We start from the raw sequence: 14,348 nt of genomic DNA, 5'->3' as shown, positions 1-14,348 counted from the left end.
AGACCTTAGCACTTTTTGCTCCTACTGAAATACAATTTCATAGAATCATAGAATCGGGTTGGCAAAGACCTCTAAGATCTTCCAGTCCAACTGTCCAGGTTTCTAAAGATACCACTTCTCTGACAAGTTTTGGAGATTCTTGCAATGCTCCCACCTGTTGGGGCCGTACTACTCATACTCTTAATTCAACAGAAATCTAAGCAGAGATGCAGTGAGAGCATGAATAGAAGTAAGGGCCTGTCAGCTCTATATAAAGTTTTTGGAAAGGAGGTTTTCAGCTACAAGGAACAGGCTGAGAGTATAGTTTCATATCAATTATCCCAGTGTGTTCTCAGACAGTACTTCTGTGTACCTTCCACGCTGTCTTGCTGCATCCTCCCACCTTGTAATTTTGTACCCGCATTTTAAGCTTGGACAGGGAGCTCAACTGGCCAAACGTATTCTACAAGAACCAAAGGCTTTATAAGTCTGAGAAGAGCACAATGCTAGTGTAGCTGTACTGCCAGTTCTTCAGTCATTTCAGCAGCCCACATTTCTTGACTCAGAACTGCATCATGCTATGCTGATATAACTCATATGTATTGAGGAACAGCTGAGAAGGCTTCTGGAGCACCACTCTGCACTTTCAGCCTCTGGATAAATATTTCTAATCAAGATTTTGATGTAGTTAGAGACGTTTTTCTCAGCTGTCAGCACACAGGCCTGTTGTAACGAAAAAGCCTCAGTGCTGCTAAAATCATGTCTCTGGGTAACTATAGGGTAAGGAAATATTGTCATGCAGCTCAGTCAATATTATTTTGATGAAAACAAGCAATCTTAATTTTTGACGTCTAAGTGACTTAAATGTCAGGATGAGAGGCTGGTTGTAATTCTATGCAAGAGTTTAGAAAGAAAAAGAAAACTGTGGAGCTTGTAATAACTGGATTTGAGTCTTCCTACAATACTGCTCTTTGCAGAAGGACAATCAAAAAATTTTAGAATCTGAGGAATTTAGAATCTCATAGTTCACCATGTTCATATGAGGAAACTTAGACTGGTGATTATAAAAAGATAAATTTGACACAGATTTAGAATTGAGGCCCAGGCTCAATTTTGGCTCAATACTCTTATTTTCAGCTTCAGGCATTTACGTAGTAGAAAGCAGAGTTTATTTGTCCATATGGTTAAATACAAGAGATGCAGCTGCTGAGTATTCTCAGTTCCCTCAAACTACTCTGGCAAACTAAGCACGCCCAGTGACTTGTAGGACTGGATTTCATAATTATTTGCAGCAATTAGTTCATCTCTCCATTAAATTCTGTAGATTTCCCTGTTTTCCTTGGGGTTGTTTAAATGCTGTTTTAGCCATTTGTGCGTTTGAGAAGCCTAGACATTTCAGTGGGAACATTTTCTGCACATTTACACTGATCTTTCTATCTTAATATCATCTTAAACTATATGCTGAACAATGGTGGGAACATGCTGTGCATACTGCTGCGAAAACAGAGAAAAGAATGAGCAGAAGGCCAGTAGGAAGCTGAATGATGTGTGAAAACGAGAATATGACTAAGTGACTTACCATTCAAATCATCTTTCACCAAATGTGTGTAATCAATTCCAACGCAGTAGGGATGGTTTACATTACAAAGGCTCTAATCATGGATTTGTCCAATATCATCTTTCCCAAGAAGTAGCATCAGATGCCTGAAAAGTGTAGTCATGAATTTAGTAACAAAGACTTGAGATTGGACCACTTTCCCTTTATAAAATGATTTGTATTCCAGATTTTAGATGTCCCTGCAGTAGTGATTTTATTCCCAGGGAGCAAGTGACTTCTCAGTACTTGCAAAACTATGCCTACAAATTTGACTGCAGATAGTATTTTGCAACAATTGAGGTAACTGTACTAAAATAATTTTAGTCTTATTCCATCTCAGTTTCATGTAGAATGTATCACCTAACATTCACAGTACTCCTCACAAGAAAATAAAACTAATTTGGAGTCACCAGAAAACCGGTCTTTTGCTTTCCAAATTAATTCATGTTCTCTGAAAGCACAGAAGACAATCATTTCATATTTTTAATAAGAAAGAAAAACCCCTTATTCAGGGTTGCACCAAAAATAATAAACCAAACATTTGTGGCCTTTATATCAAATTTAGTGGAGACAGAATAACAGGGATATCCTCACTAGAACTAGTCTAAAACCTATTTAATCAGCAACTTCATTTAATTTAAAATTTTATTACAATTATTCTCCCCTGTATGGAACTTTGTGCTCCCTCAGAAATACCCTTTTCTGTTTCAACAGAGAATGGACTTCACATCCAAAAATCAAAAACTGCTCTAACTCTCTAAAATAGGAAGATTCTAATGTAAATTCTTAGGAAGTGTATTTGAATTCCCATCTTCAACTGAAGTACAGGAGAAAAAAATCTTCAGAGGCTTCTGATCTGTCCCAGCTCTGCTACAAACTTGTTCCAAGCAAGGATGTCACCTATATGGATCTTCAACTTTCATATACATGGGCTGCTCTGAAAGTAACACCATCTAAAAGTATTTCGCCAGACGTCTGAGGTCAGAGGTGGATGTTGGTGGTACAGTAGAGGTTGAACCTTCCCACCAACATCCCATTCCATATTGTTGCCCTGTGACAGATTCCAGCAGAAGGGCAGCATGACACAATGGTGTCTGATATGGAAGTGTGCATGGAGCAAAGGTGCATCACTGAATTCCTCTAGGTGGAAAAAAATGGCACCCACTGACATCACTGATGCATGCAGAACACTTAAGGAGACCAAAAAGTGGATGTGAGTGCAGTGAGGCAGTGAGTGATGTGTTTCAGCAGTGGTTACAAAAACAACTGGGTACTTTTTACAAGCATGTAATGCGGGCTCTCGTTCATCCCTTGTGAAAATGCATCGCTAACAGTGGTGAGTGTGTTGAGAAATACAGTTTAGTTACTGGGAATTTGCTCTATCAAATAGTGTTATAGTGTTCTTTGTATCTGTTGCAGTTTCCATGGAAATAAATAGGAGACATTACTTTCAGAGAAACTTATATAACTTATAAAATAACCTATAGAAGTGAGAGTTGTTTACAAAATAGCTAGTTTTCCAAAGAGCTAACTTATAGAGGCTCTTAGCACTGGAAACTTACAAGTATTTGCTAACAATTTAGAGCAGTTCCATTAACATTAATGGAATTTCTCCCTATTCATCACACTACAAAATAATATCAAAACTATGCCTAATTTCTGAAGTTACTTTCAAATTTTACTGAACTCAATGCAAAGAGAAAAATCTGTAATTACAGCTCTCTCAAATGAGTTCCATATAATTACATCACAACCTTAATGGAATGTGTCTCAGTAACTGTCAAGATTAGTGAAAAACATGGACAAAAAAGAAAACTAAGCTTCCTTACATAAGTCTTGTATTGCCATTTTTTCTATTATCATATCTAGCTGCTTGCTTTTGGTTCTCTACAAAAGAAACCTCTTTAGACAGCTTTCTGCAGACTACTTCTTTTATCTGTAAAGGCTTTCAGTGACTTGTTCACATATCTTTTTAGTTTTTCTGAAAACAAAATAATCTTATATAGCCCCAGTGAACCCAATAGTGAAAAGCACTAAAGCCAGACTACACAGGGTCATATTGCAGCTTACTGAGAAACACAGGGCCACCAAAAAGAGATAACTGGAGACAGCACAAGGGCACAGGATGGCTCTTGCTGCAGTCCTGCCTCAAGGTAACCTCTCATGAGTACCCACTTTCCATTCCAGTAATCCATCTTTGTATATTTGTATTGTTTATGGTCATCAAGCAATGCAGGCAGCCCTCATCCCATTACTATTTTAGCTCCAAGGTAAGGCTTATTTTTCTTATCTACGAAGAGGATATTAAGGAGTGGAATACAGACACACAGTTCTCCATAGGTTTATTGTATTCAGCCTACTACCCTGTCAATCATGCCATTCTTGTTTTGTTATCACTTTTCTTAGTTCAGTGCCACAACCTCAGGCTGTGATCTCATCAGATCTCACAAACTGAATAGGGTCAGATCAGGTCAGTTTTTACTTGGGAAATTTCCAAGAAAACTCAGATGATTGCAGGAAAGAAAGAGTACTTTTCTCCCCATGCCATATTTTTCAGTTTCATTAGTATCCAGCAGGACTTAATCAGTAGCTGAAGTTAGCAAGTTACAATAAAAAGTTTCAAGATAATTTCAGAGTTGGTAGACTTCTTGTGCGGTATCTGGCTTGAGTACACTCAGTCTAAAACAGCAACTATTACTGTTTCATTTTTTAATGACCCTTCAATTCTGTGATTGCTTTCATTACTTCTTCACAGATCTTCCTGCAGATACATTGATAATTCTCACCGAGAGCTCCTGGCTGTGACCCAGTACCACCCCTCCTTCTGTTCTAGATCCTCTGTATATTTTAATGCCACACACTCTTCAGATTCATCTTCCAGTTTCCCTAGCAATGAATGCCTGCATCTTAAGACACTGGTATTCCATTGCATTTACTGCACATTCTCTTATTGCAGTAGTATAGTTTGGTTTTCATTTTATGTCATTAACTGGCATTCTGTTACTCTGAATTACTAAAAGCTTTCTGTTCCATTTCTGAGTGGGCTAAATTTATTTCACACACAAAAAAAATTTCCACAGAACTGATTTTTAAACTACATCGAGACTCTTCTTAGTGGAAGTAAATTACTTTAGTTATTAGTTTAATTGTAGATCTTTTTATTATTAGCAGCTTTTTAATCAGCTGCACGTTTTATTAGGTTACGGCACTATCCCATGACAATGCATAGTCAGTAAAACCATCACAAGAGAAGAAATTAAGGAATGAGTGGCATAATGTGCCCTCAGTTTCTATGCTACTCATTCTCTTTAATGCCATCCTGAATATTAAGTTCTACTTTCCCTGATCTCGGCTGTGACTTCTCCCCTTCATCAACACTAATGCTTTACTCACTGTCATGCAAGATTTTTTTTTTTTTTTTCAAGTAGGTACTGTAAGTCAAGCACCTCATATCTTGCTGAGGAAACCTGCGCAGCTCACTGCTTCCATTAATATAGTAGATAAGTCAGTTGGCCCACTAGTCATTTATTTAAAAGTTAAAACCGCTGTCAACAATTCAGAAAGCATATACCACCTTTATGCACGTGGTCTAGTACTGTTTTCTACACAGGAGTAACAGGAGTATTCAGTAAAATACACCTAACAAAATAAGAATAATAGAACCTGTGTTTCTGATGCCGTGACCTGATGCTAGTAATAAATACGACTCTCATTATATATTTTCAAAGGATGAATAGATATTAGAACTTTATTTTTGTTGCTGAAATGTTGTTTTGATTACAATTATTAGGCAGCAGACAACGTGATCTTCTAACCAGCGCTGGAAACTGAGAATTGGAATACCCGAATATTTTTATATTGACTTTGCTTCAGCTTTCATTGTTATCTTGAACAAATTACTGTTTCAGATCGTGACATCCAACTTCCTTAGCTTTGCTTACTCACAAGTTGCTAGTCACAGAGCTGTGGAAACAAGTGGGCTCGTAGGTTATAGGTTATGCTCTTAGGCACAACAGCCTGAGGCAACATTCTCATAACTTCATTTGATTACATTTAGGACATCGCAACAAAAGGGTGCCATCATTTGCCCTCACTTTTTACATCACTCTGTACCCAAACTATGAGATGAGGCTAATCGTACCTATCAAATACATCCTTTGTATAATTTAAATCAATAATTTTGTGTAATGTAGTCTGCGAGAGCATAATAGATCCCTTATAGACAGATGTGGTTGATTCATTAGCATCCTACTCTTTAGAAAGCTGGGAGAGTGGAGGTAAAACAGAGTAAACATCTTTTTAGATTGGTCTGAATTTGGATAACAGAAGCTAAAAGATTTGCCAAGGACTGTAAATAATCATTAAAAAGAAGCAGAAGTGCATTGATTTCTTTAAAAGTTTGCTCTTTGCTTAACTTAGATTCTTTATCTTGTGTTTACAGTAAAAACTAACTACTAAAAACTGACATTAATTTAGAATTCTTTGGAGTTATGAATGTGAGTCTATAATTTGCAAACAAAGGGCAAATAACTGACAGATTACAAAAAGCCTTGTAAAAAGTTTGCATAGACATTATGCAGCAAATGTCTTAAAGAAATTGCATGTGATACGTTTTCTTAATTCAATATTTCTCAGTACATAAATTCTGCTAGGGAGTTTATTGCCTGTTCACAATGCTTTTGACCCAAGAATGGAACTTTATACAATACTAGAAACAGAAATAGAAGTGAAACGCAAGAAAAAAATTGGCCCATTGGGATTTATGTTCATTCAACATTAGTCTAAAGTTACCAGTTTTTATCCGTTGCTAAACACTGTTAAAATATGTGACAGATTCTGATAGCTTCCACAGTGCAAACACGCTGCCTTCTTTTTTCAAGAAGCACTTTTAGATAAGGGCATGTGGCAGATTACTGTTTCTACTGTTCCTTCCTTGCCATTATGAATCCCAGCATGTAGTCCTCCTGCCTTACAGGATTTCACAAGATCCTCTACGTGATGCAAAATTTTCACTTTACATGGACTAAACTGCCCCGTGACAATTCTCAAGGGACAAACTCTCATCAACTGACAACACTTAAATGTGAGAAACAGAATGGAGAAAACTAATACAGCTCCCATCTTATTTTCACAGCTGGACTCTTACAAATTTTTGACCCCAGTGTGTTAGACATTAACAGGACTGATTTTTGAATTCAGCATTTAAGCTTCACTTTGACTTTTTATTCCCACGGCCAGATGATTACTATCTCTGATCACACTATGGAATTTTACCAGTCACAAATTCCTATAATGTGTAATCTCTATACTGCCTTGACTTATGTTAGTCTGATCTACCAACAAATGGACTCATCTGTTTCATTCTGACAAAGCTGATTTAAGTTGACATGTTGACTTTTGTACTTTCCAATGCTGCATTCCGTTTAGTAGGTTTCTGACTTTGTGTCAGCTGCACCAGGCTACCAATCCCGAGTTTCTAACCATCGGAAACATTTCAGTGCTTTTAAAAATTAGAACACTGAACTACTACAATCAATAGATTTGTTATTAACATGGATGCTACAACAAAGTTCTTTTTCACTTCCTAAGATTTGACTGATTTGATTTCGTTTTCACTCTGGTTGACATAAATCATCAATATTGCCACTAAAATTATTTCTATTCCAGTGACAGAAAGATAGAAATTTAGAAAGAACTGATGACTAATTACTTTAAAATATTAGAGTGAGCATTGGCATTGAGCCCTACTAGAGTACAAAAAATAGCTTTGCTCTCTTTTCAAAGCCTGCATTTGTCAGCACTGGAATCTCAGCCTTGTACAAAAAGCTGTGCTCTATATCCTGATTCTACTAAAGAAGGGATACCCAAGCCAATACTCTCACACTCAGGAACTCATATCCTGATAACCTCAGCTGAGTTGAGAAGGCTTATGAAAGCAGAGAAGAGGCCAGGACTCAGACAGCAACGATGCAGCATGAGTACTGCATAGAAATGGGTAAAGCACTAATACCACAGAGACACCCGTATTTTCGCATAAAAGTGAGGCAAAGAACAGTTAAAAATACCTTGGTGAGACAAGTATTCCATGAAAACTTCTATTCCCAGTAGCTAAGTAAGATGCATTTTTCAGCTGAGTGACAAAGTGAAGTACAGAGAAAGCCAGCTATTTGTGCACTGTGTTGATGGTATCAAATACAACATTTCCAAGAACATCGAAGGACTATACCTACAAAAGATGCTATGTGTTTTTCAGGCATAAACAAACCAGATTTTGAATAAGATTTCATAATACCATTACACAGAATGTATTGCAAGAAATCATCAATGGCCATATAAAGAGACCAGAGCCTGAGCTCCAAGACCTCACCTCGTAAATGGACATTCAGCCTTTGGGACCAAGTTAGAGCTAGTTGAAGTAACCTGCCTGAAACTCATCTCATGTGGGCATTGCATCCTTAGCTCAATTCATTGTGGCCTTTAAACTCAGTAATGTGCCAAGCTAGATCCTGACATGCACACAAGCTAAGTGTTCCACTTTGCCTTGGGGGTACTAAAATTACAGATTTTTCATTCAGTCGTCAAATCAAGAAATGCCTATAAGTAAAATTCTTGTTTTAATCAAAATGACATGAAATGACTTAATCACCCACTATGAAAATAATAGATTATAGAGATGGAATAGAGAACAAAAATGTATGCTGAAAAGAGTTCTGTATCCTCTGTCTCCTTTTATCGATGAATTTACACCAATTTACTCCAAATGTTACTCTTCTTAATACTCTATTTTCAATTCTATCTCTGCCCTAATTATACTATTATTTCAGTGATATTTTCTTTCTATGCTGAAGGAATTTTTGGAAAATTTTCAAGTTCTGTAGAAAGCAGCAGGCTTTGGAAGGATCATAGGGTAAAACTTACAAAATTACTCTGCTAGCTCGGCCTGGCTGTAGTCTGTAATATCACCTCCTTTCTTATTTTAAAACAGAAGGAAAAAAAGATCAAAACCTGCAGGCGCTTATGCAACCCAGTCGTGAAGAACTGGCTGTGATCCTGAGGCTAAGTATGCCATCTAGTGTTGGACATTTTTTTGTCAAAAGGGATGGATTAATTAAATCTCAACAACGTTTATAATATTCATAATATACCCTTCATCACATAGCGATCCCACACATATATTAAATGCAAGGATAACCACTGGTAATAATTTTACACCTCCATCGTGTTTAGGCAGTATGTGTGAACAGCTTGTGAACAATTTGTGTATGGAAGCTGCTAATCAACATCCAGTAAGATGCACACACAAGGAATAATGAGACTTCATAGTAAATTTTTAATACTGAACTGTATTTCAATCAATACAGTTACCCAATTTGGCATTACAGGAACTTGAATATACTGTGGACTTTGATCCCTTATTTTAGGAAATCATCTTTCATCTTCTCAAGATGTTATTAAAATGAAGGCTGATGTGTATGCAGGCCGCATACTGGAAAGCAGAGTATGGAGAGAAAAAAGAAGGTAATTCAGACATTTGTTTAGTGTAGTAAAAAAAAAAAAAAAAAAACAACCCTGCTATTAACTTCAAAGTGATTTCATGTTACATTATCCTCTGTAACGGACTTCTGCCCAAAGATGTCGTTTAGATTGCTATCCTGTGGTGCTGTATACCCACCACTTTCCTCATGTCAGACCTAGTGATCCCACAGCATCAGATGTTGCCGGGTCAGTGAGTTGATCCAATTGAAAACTAACTGGGGAAAAAAAAAAAGTTCCTATCAAGATTGCCACCAAAAAGGACACCCTGCAGCCCTGCTGTATCACTGTCTCAGAGGCTGGGGCAGGAAGAGCAGCACACAATCCAAGGAAAATCACACCTTTTAGCAGCAGCCCACAGTTCAACTGATGTAAAAACAAAACCGCACTGAAGAACGTAGTATTACAGAACAAAGTATTCACAAATTGGTGTGAGAGACTTCTCTTCAAGATGCAGAATTCATGTGAGAAAAGGAGTCAAATCTAATTTTGACACACAAATATCAAATTAAAAGATAAAATGTATTTCTTCTCAATAGATTTTTTTCAATTAAGTATTTCTCGGCCCTAAAAATGCACTGAACATGGCTGTGCAACCTTTCAGCTTGTCTGGGCCACGCTAAGTGAAGAGGAATTGTCCTGGGCCACATATAAAATATATAACGCTGTTAATGTATAAAAGTAAGAAAAATGTTTTAGATTTTCTTATTAAAACATTAAAAAAGGGCAATACAAGCATAAAACTAGTAGGATATTTGACCTTGGTTCTGTGAAGCTAATGTTTGGTTCAATGGAAGGGTTAGCAAATCTTAGTGAGTTCTCCTGGTGCTCATCAGAGATTTTTGTACTTCATCCTTTAAAATTGATTTCTTTTTGCAATCTTGAAACTTATTCTCAAATTCCTTCAATAGAATAGAAAGCATGGCTGCATATTTCTCAGTGTTCACGGGACTGTGTTTAGCCAGTGTATAAAAATGCATAAAACTATTTACCACAACTTGATCTTGCTATAATTTAAGTTTCACTTTGATGATTTTATGGATTGAAACAGCACAGGTAGGTTGATTTTCACATTGAAGATCCATATTTAACTCATTTAAATGAGTGGTCAGATCCACAAATTCCTACAAGACATTTTTAATCTTCATGTTTTGGTACAAATTTTCCTTTTGATTCTGTAAATGACTTGATTTCATTTTGCAAAACATAAAATCATTTAGCATTTTTCTCCAATTAAGCCATCTTACTTCAGAAAAGTGTATGGCATCCTCATAATCAGCATCCATGCTTCTAAGGAATTCCTGGAATTGGTGATAATTCAGTCCCTTGGACTTTATGAAATTCACAGCACCGATAATGATTTGCATGACATGATCCATTTATAAAGCTTTCGTGCATACATTTTCTGCTGTACAACACAGCGATGCTTAATCAAACATGAATTGCTGGCAGCAATTGCATCATTTTCAGTTAATCTTATCAGTTCCTTTTTTTTTTTTTTTACCAACCATTACCAGGGAGCCATAGGTAGCTATACTGCATAAGTTGACAACAATTAAAAAAAAAAAAAAAAAACTTTAACGTAATTTCTACTGCTTCAAAGAAAATTAAGAGATTTAGTTGCTTCTTTTAACAGCACCAAAGAAGCAATTTCTTCAGTGACACTGTATTAGTTATCAAAACCTTTAACAAAAATGGCAAGTCGAGCCTTATCTGTAGCATAACTATTTTCATATATTGCCAAAACATAAAATGTGAAGTTAGCATCTTTACTCTCTAAATTTCTTTTGACAGATTTTCCCACATCTTCAAATCATCTGGTGATAGTCTGGTGAGACTAACTAATTTTAGAAAAATCCACTGTTTTTTAAAATCAGGACAAATTATACTTGCCATGCTTTCCATACATGGATTAATAATCTCACAATTGGAAAATGCTTTTGATTTTTCTGCAAACAGATGTGCTACCACACAACTAGGTTTTATAATAGTCTGAGTGGTAACTTTAAAAAAAAAAAAAATTGGTTGAGATGACAGACCTTTTTTCCAGTTATACTATGTTGTCCTTACAAAGCATTTCTTGATATGTATTGAGTTTGGCAGAATGTTTTTGTGTATAATGACTTTTCAAGCTGCAATCTTTGAAAACTAACACAATTTCCTTACAAATTAAAGCATAACGCTATATTATTTGTCCTAACAAAAAAATATTCATCTATCTTTTGTTCAACATTCTTCCTTCATCCACAATTTCTCCTTTTTCATGTTCTGTTTTCTTGAGATGACAATAGGTGGATTGAAATATTAGTACTGGCAAACACTGTTTTTCTCACCAAACAGCAGAAGTGCACAGAGCATGTAATATACACAGGTTTCACTTCAACTGTGTGTGTGTGGCAGGCATGAGAGGTGGAATTAGCATTGCACTGTGCCCTTCACATGCCCTAGTTTTAGCTGAGACAGTGTTAATAGCACACAGAGGTTTTGGTTGTTGCTGAGTAATGGGTGCATGCCCAAGGTTGGGCCAGGCCACTTGGTGGAGAAGAGCCACCACCACGATAGCAAGGCAGCAGCAGGCATTACAAACTGGCCCAGGCCACACGAGGCCTATGGGCTAGATATACCTGACACAGAATATTAAGATGATAAATAGCCTCATTTCTTCACTGAAGAAAGTCAGTTCTGTTGTCTTCAGGTCAGCATTAACCATAGAAATCTCTGAATCTGAAAGCAATTGGAAACATTAAGAGACACTGAATTTGCAGTGAACTTCTCTGGATTTCAAGAAGAGACACCTCTTTGCAGCTAAAAGAGCACGCACAGTAATAGCAATACTCAGCCCAGCCATCCTTCAGGAGAAGGCAGAGGGCCAAAATCAGTCCCCAGTTTGGCTGGATGTTTCTGTGTGCCCTTTCCACAGCAGTGATGTAGTTCAAAGTTACCACTTTCAGTAAGCTTGGATGCCAAGGACAAGTAGGCAAGGCACAACAATTTGCAGTGTTCCTCACAGCAAATACTTCTGAAGCTTGTTACAGCAGGACAGCTCTGAGAGCAGCTCATCTCCGTAGGAAGCACTATTTCAGACTCTGATGTTTGGTAAAGGTATAGGAGGAATATTATATCCTTACTCAAGTCCATCACCAATGATCACAGTCATAACTCTAAGATCATATTGAGAACTTATTTGCTCTGAATACTAATACAGGTGTAATAGCTAAAAATCGGTTGGAGTAGTTTACAAAACAATGCATCTGCCAGCAAAAATCTTTGAAACAAATCCAGGCCTAAGTGAGCAGCTTCTTCCCCTTTCTTGCAAAAAGGGGCTCAATTAGCAATCTCTTTTCAGAAGAAAACATTTGGACTCATGTTTTTATAGACTTTGATCCAACATCACAATGGTAGTGATTTCAGTGGAGGTAAGTTCTTAAATAAGAGTAAGGCATTTAACTGCTTTTGAAGATAGATGTTAGCTTTTGTCAAAGAACTTACTTGACAGTCTGAAGACTATAAGCCTGCTTTCAAGTAAAAAATAGAACAAATGAACTTTTTTTTTTTTTTTAACTACTCTGCCTTCTTGCCTTAATGTTCTGTTGCAGGAATCATCTTGGGTTTTATAATGATGCTACTTCCCATGCAATTTGGCTCTTCACCTCCACTAAAAGGGCTAGTACATGTGCTTAAATTATATCAGAGGACATTCGTTATGGTGTCTGTTGGACAGAAAAGAGACTAGAGAACAGTTCTCTAAATACTAACAGTCACTACCAACTTATAACCAGATCCTGCTCAGGTGTAGCTCTATTGAAATAAATGGAGTTCTGCAAGCAGAACATTTGATCTGAGGACTGATTTAATCGATGATTCTGGAGTAGTCCAGATCAGCCTGCTGAGACATTCAATCCACCTGAAAAAAAAAATGCTCTTACCCTGAAGAGACTTAGAGAACTCACTTAACATTTCAATCTTCATTTTAAAATACACGTTCAAAATCTAAATGTTAAAATGTGTCATTTTGATTGTAATATATTGAGAATTGAATTGCCATATTTCTTCAGGCATCTTTTAAGACTATCCTTATAGAAACACAGGACACCTCTCCCCACCAACATCCTGAAGCACCCTACATCTCCCTCATTATACTTCAATGATAAAATACTTCATGTCCTCTCCATTACTTTCATGCTTAATGGCATCGCGATGAAAGAAATGACACCTTACAGAATTAGGACCCAGACTAGCATCCCTCGGAGGCTGAGTTTCAGATCATTATTTCTGCTGACACCGTGCAGCTGTTGCAGAGATTTTTTTTTCCATCTTATTTTTTTGCCACAGAAGTCTTTAGCGGGAAAAGGAAGGCATGGCTTGTTGGACTGCTGATGTAACAGCAGCTGACAGGTGGGTTTCAGGGAACTCTCTGGGGCCATGGCCTCTTTAGTGGTTTTACCACTCTAAACTCAATTACAGTGGAGTTTCACGCTCCACAGCAAACTCCAGTCCTTTTTTGATAAAAACTCTACAAAGTAAATAAGTCATGATGATGATATGGGTCTACCATTTAATATTCATTGAAGTACATATGTTTGAAAATTGGAAGCAGAGTTTAATCCATTTTCATATTTATATCAACATGAAGCTTTAAAAAGGATATCTTTCCTTTTCTCTGAGAATCCTGACAATTTCTGGTCTGACAAGATACATAAAGATGTAAAAAACTCACTTTGAATATAAGAAGACCCACGGAGATTTAAAATACAAACCTTGAGGTATGTATCTTGAATCCATTCACTTCAGTTTGATTGAAGTGATACAAAATACTTCAAAGGATCCACAATTTTTGATTCTGCTCATGCAATTTGTTCACAATATACTTTAATTGCAAAGTGCAGTATTGGTATATCATAACAGGTGAATAGATTTTGTAAGGAACTTAAACGTTTGACAGATTTCCACTCTCATTTAGACCTGTTAGAACTAACTCTTCTGTCTTTGATACATCTGAAGTTAAAGCAATCAGTAGAACTTTGTTGTGTTAAGCTGTGACAGTTAAATCAAAACATACGAAACGGGTAGTCTACATAAGAACTACAAATAAACCAACAAAATAAACAAAACAACAGTTTCCACTTCAGAATTTCTACTTCAGAAAAAAACCCTACATCCTCACATAGCATTAAGTTTAATGGCTATAATCTCAAACAATTTTTTCTCCCCTTTTTCATCTATTTTCAAGCGAAATTAA

General features: G+C 36.7%; 1 long non-coding RNA gene across 1 annotated transcript in view; it reads right to left on the bottom strand.

Moving 5' to 3' along the window:
* The window catches only part of LOC104909592 (uncharacterized), a 65,843-nt gene that overhangs the window by 35,618 nt on the left and 15,877 nt on the right, over positions 1 to 14,348 (bottom strand). Inside the window, exon 2 of the long non-coding RNA XR_014881998.1 lies at positions 1,559 to 1,683. This is a non-coding gene — a long non-coding RNA (uncharacterized LOC104909592). The remainder of the gene's footprint in view (positions 1 to 1,558; positions 1,684 to 14,348) is intronic.

This window comes from Meleagris gallopavo, chromosome 2 (genome assembly GCF_905368555.1).
Source record: "Meleagris gallopavo chromosome 2, MGAL_WU_HG_1.1, whole genome shotgun sequence".
NCBI classification, from domain to species: Eukaryota; Metazoa; Chordata; class Aves; order Galliformes; family Phasianidae; genus Meleagris; species Meleagris gallopavo.
Note: the sequence above shows the minus strand (reverse complement) of the source record. Positions and strands in the feature narration are given on the sequence as shown.